Source organism: Camponotus vicinus, unplaced genomic scaffold (assembly GCF_025532165.1).
Source record: "Camponotus vicinus isolate PSW18456_S1 unplaced genomic scaffold, iyCamVici1.0 SCAF_4, whole genome shotgun sequence".
NCBI lineage: Eukaryota > Metazoa > Arthropoda > Insecta > Hymenoptera > Formicidae > Camponotus > Camponotus vicinus.
In genome coordinates, this window is record NW_028141976.1 from 17676315 (window position 1) to 17681604 (window position 5290).

At 29.1% G+C, this 5290-nt stretch overlaps 1 long non-coding RNA gene across 1 annotated transcript; it reads left to right on the forward strand.

The window, feature by feature from the left end:
- The first annotated feature begins 2347 nt into the window (after positions 1-2347).
- Positions 2348-3633, forward strand: LOC145970006 (uncharacterized). The gene is made up of 3 exons (XR_014438290.1): positions 2348-2436; positions 3087-3173; positions 3470-3633. It is a non-coding gene; the product is annotated as an uncharacterized LOC145970006 (long non-coding RNA).
- The last annotated feature ends 1657 nt before the right edge of the window (positions 3634-5290 follow it).

Here is a 5290-nt window from a genome sequence, read left to right on the forward strand (position 1 = left end):
CAATACGTCAAAAATGAAATTCAAATATATATAATCAATTAATATTTTTATAGATCTATTCTTTATAAAACTAATAAATTATCGTTTTATTGTGATCTTTATAAGAAAATAATTATTTCTTTAACGATACTACAGATTAAGTGTATTTTATTCAATGTTTTATCATTCAACTTTTTAACAATCTAAATACAATTCAAATTGAGAACGCGTGATAAAATAATCGAATGATAAAGTCATATAGTTAAAATTTTGTGAGATATGACCATATATTTAAAATTTTGTGAGATATAACCATATATTTACCATTATCGCGGAGATAAAAATGGATCGATTAATATTATAATTATTTTTTATTTCTAGTAAAAGAAGGAAAAAATTATAATTTATCGCAATTCAGAATATTTAAACAGCTATTTTATAAGTAATAAATAATAAATTAATTATAAAGGATAGATGTACTGTTAAAAGCAGATGTACTGTTTTGATAATTAATTAGAAACGTAAGGAGTAAAATATTCTGTGTGAAATTATATATTATAAAAAATGAGAAGTATATGTGTGTAATAAAAAGTAATCTTATAGAATTATAATTATAACAAATCGATTAGTATACATTCTTCATAAACAAAGTGCTTTGATTATGCTGATCGAGATGCTCTGTGTAATGTTCCTTGCAATCATTATTCACACACAATTAGCAAACAGTTCGAATAATTAATTAACTTCACGGTTAAAGATTTATTAAATGTGTCAAAAGAGTGTGTGATAAATGAGTTATTTACTAAATTAAATATTTCGCGCACAATTTATTCATTCTCAAAGTAAAAATCAAAGCGACGAAAATAGATAATTATTAACTAATACTTCATTGTAATATATTTACAAGCAATAATTATTTTCATTATGATTCTCATGTACATTTCTTATATTCAAATATAATGTCGAATAGTAATAGATCGAATGACTAATAATTAATTTCCGATACAATGTTTTAAATAAATTTGAATTGTGTGATATGTATACTATATAACTTTATAATATATATATTATATATATTTTATAATTTATTTTTTAATTAAAAGGCGAATTAATCAGGACTTGAAGCTTATTTTTTAGAAACATATCTGCATCTTTCTCTTTTTTAATCGAGAAAAAAGAGAGGTGCTATATATAGATAATTTTTCAAAAATTTTATAAAATAAATTTCACACAAATTATATATTAAATTATAAATATATATAATCCACCCCTGTATGGGTACACCTTGACGCGGTGGGGTGGCTCAGTACTTGGATGGTGCCTTGAGGTTTATTTTTAATTTTTTAATTTAGGATAAATCTTAAGGAGTCTGAAGGGGAAGCTAAGTACCCAGCACAGCATTGCCACGAGTCGCACAATGGCTCATATGTGGCACGCGCATCTAATGCGTTGGATGCATTGCGTCGTCGACTTTCCGTCGTCGGTGCCGTCAACGTGTCGCGGACGGCGGCGTTTCGTTTTCGCGTTTTCGCGCTTAGCTTTCTCGCGTCATCGCGTTTTCGCGCTTCCGCGTTGGACTTTTCGTATAAAAATCCCAATTTCATTATTGTCACGAGTCTCTACTTCCGATGCCAACTAACTAGGATTTCGAGTTTGCAACGTTGCTATGCAACGTACATTCGCGCTTCGTGCTTCGTGCTTCGTGCTTCGTCAAGTGATTCGGCCCGAATTAGTTAGAACTCGATCGATTGCTCGGAATGGTCGTCAATGGGTCCCTTCTCTTTGCTCGTTTACAGCCACACGCACTGCGTGTGTTAACCCTGTTGAGGAGTCGAGTGGATTCCCCTAGGCACGATTTTCGCTCGGTAAAAGGGGTTGCTTTCCCATTTTCTAAATTGCTGAATGTTAGCATTTAAAAAATGTGGGTATCCTCTTCTTTTGCCGTCTACTAGCCTGGTGTAGCATATAGCAACCGCGAGAGGCATAATATGTCCGGGCGGAGCACCTGAAATCGTGCTTAGCGGATCCAGGTTCGATACGAGATAGGATAATTATGCGCGAAAAAGAGCTGGTGAACTTCATTTTCCTCTATTTCCGTCAATCATTTCGTCTTCTTTCCGGTTTGGGCTTAGTCTTTGCTCGTTGTATCGTTGCATTCCCGACCGGTTGACTCGAAGTTGATTCTCGTAAGTGAAATGGGATTTTCGCTCGTACCGAAACCGGGAGTGCCGTTCAAAGTATATACATATTAAGTATATACATCGCGCGATCAAATATAAAATTTTTAATCGCATCGAAATAGTGCGGGAACCGCTCAGTATCGCGCGGAAAAGTGCGAAAAATAGCGATAAAAATATCGCTCGTGAGTGCGGGAGTGCCGTTAAGTATCGCGCGTCTAAGACTGAGAGGAGGAGGAGGCCTAGGAGAGACATCAGGCTCCGGCAGAGCAACCTTCTGGTAATTTATTTATTTGTAATTATATATTAAATATTAAATATATTTATTATAATTTAAATTAAACAATTAATCGCAACAATTAATTTGATGTTTTTATTTATATTTAACGCGTTAACTGCCGCGGGTATTTTTGGAAAAAGGTCCTTCAGGCCACACCACTTTTTTTTATTAATTTTCTTAAGAATGATGTATTTAGGACTTTCTAAGATTTTTTCAAAAAAATTTCGGCTAAGTTGCAAGGTGTGTAACTTCACGCCACGCCAACCATTCCGCCATAAGAAACCTATGCTAAGCGTGCCCTGGTAGCATACACACGGCCAGAAGTTATTGTTCGTGTATACGAAATTATACACGCGGCGTACTGGACTCAACTAGCGTGTATACTTTTTCATGCACATGGCATTTAACGTGTTAAATAAGAGAGAATTAAAGAAAAAGATTTTTAAATTAAAGCTATAATCTTGTAAAGGTGTAAACTTTTATAAAGTTATAAGAGAATTATTAGTAATGTTTTTTAAAATTTATAGAATTATTTTATTAATCTGCTATTATTATATGCATCGAATATAAAATTCAATGTATACAATAATTTTTGAAATATTAATTATTTTGAACGCTGCTACATTGGAATCTTCTTTTGTATGTTATAGATATATAGATCGATGCAACAACCCTGATGATCTGAGAGGAGGAGCAGGCCTAGGAGAGGCATCCTGCACCGGCGGAACAACCTGATGGTGAATATTATTATTTATATATTAATTGTTATAAATCGTTAACTTGTTATACACGAACAATAATTCGATCTTATTATTTAAATGAATTAAAGAGAAAGATTTTTATAAAAGTCATATAAAATTTTCTATTTAAAAAACAGTTTCAAAAATTTATAAAATTTTTCCGTATTTTTACGTATTACCTGCTTATTATTTTACACATCGGATATAAAATTCCGCGCGATAAAATTTTTTTTAAATATTAATTGCATTTTGTGAGCATTATTATAAATGAATTTTATATTTGTATGTTACAGACAACTAGCTTCGATAACAACAACTCCGCTGTTGCGCATCAGTGCCGGTGAGTGAAAAAAACTTTTATTTAACTTTAAGGTAACGGATTCATAGAGATTGCAGATGTAGATGTAGATGTAGATTGTAGATTGTAGATTGTAGATAAATCCGTTGCCTTAAAATGGATGAGCTAGGATGGATTAAATTAAATAAATTAAATTAAATAATTAAATTAAATTAAATTAAATAATTTTAATAAGTTCTTTCGAACTTATGCTTTACATCTATTACGAAAATATATTGAAATATTAATTAAAAAAAGAAGAGATCAAGAAAAGATTTCTTTGTAAAGATTTTGTCTAATTTATTAAATAAAGGACACGCATTAACAATTATCAATTTTATTAATTTTTGATGCTAATTTATTCTTATAATACGCACTCATCTTCTAATTGCTCATAGCTCATCCATCGTAGAATTTATTTGTAGATATTGTTTTTAAACTGTACTTTAACTTAATATAAAGCTAAATGATTAATTAATTAAATAATTTGTAATATGATAAATACACACATTAATTTTATATTTTATTATAAAATATAATTTATAGAAATTTGTAGTAATTTGGCTTTATTTCAGTTAAAATAAAGTTATATTCAATATTTAACGAACGATCGTGAAATCGAACGATCGTTACTAAATGAGCGTAAATATTTCACGCTCATTTGCCGGTAATTATCCGGCAAAAGAAGGAATAATTATCTCCTTCTTCGATCTCTGATTAGAGATCGAGAAAGAAAGTGGCCAGGATCAACGAAAGGTAGGTTCAACTGGCCTGAAGAGTACGGTTAGGGTACGCGGTTAGGGCACGCGGTTAGGGCACGTGACTAAAATATACATGATTAGGTGAGGTGATGATTAGAGATAGGTTCCTCAAATCTCGAATAATTTTAGTTAATCAAGAAGTAGGGTTGTTAAGGCTATTAAGTAAAATCATTAGAATTCTTCTATTAATATTAGGGTTGTTAGAGTTCTTAAGATCATTAGAATTCTGTAATAGTAGGATTGCTAGAGTTATTAAAATTATTAGAATCCTTTAATAGTAGTATTGTTAGGGCTATTAAATAAGATTCATTCTTTCTTTTAATATTCCAATAATCCTAAGGGTAAATTAAAATTATTTTCATTAAATTGAATTTATTTTTAAAAACGTTGTAAAAATAAATATAACATGTTTTAAAAATAAAAATGTTTTAAAAGTGAAATTTAAATTATCAAAATTATCTTCAGAAATATTAAAGAAATTGCATAATTATTAACGTTTAAGAAATCTTAACATGTTATATTTTATTTTAAAATTTAAAAATATATGTGTATTAAATCAAATATAATATTAAATCCAAATGTTAATGCTATCAATATCAAATTATTATATCGATGTTATTAAATATTTGAATAAATGGAATATTATTATTTGATATTGATAGCATCATAAATTTGTAAATTGTAAATTGTAAATTATAAATAGTTATAATTGTATTTTAATTATAACATTAATATTTTAATTGTAAAATACAATACAATTATGACTATAATTATATTATATGAAATTGTATTTACGATTGTAAATTCTTATGTAAATTACACGAAAATTATCGAAAGCATACGTATAATGATTACATAATAGTAATTAACATAATAGTAATTCATTATATTAAAGTATTTATTTCTGTAGTATATATTTTTGGAATATTCATAAAAGAGTAACTGTTTGTATTTTCATGTCAAAGAGTCATTAATAAATTCGGAAAATTTTTATATAAAATGTAAAAATTTGATGC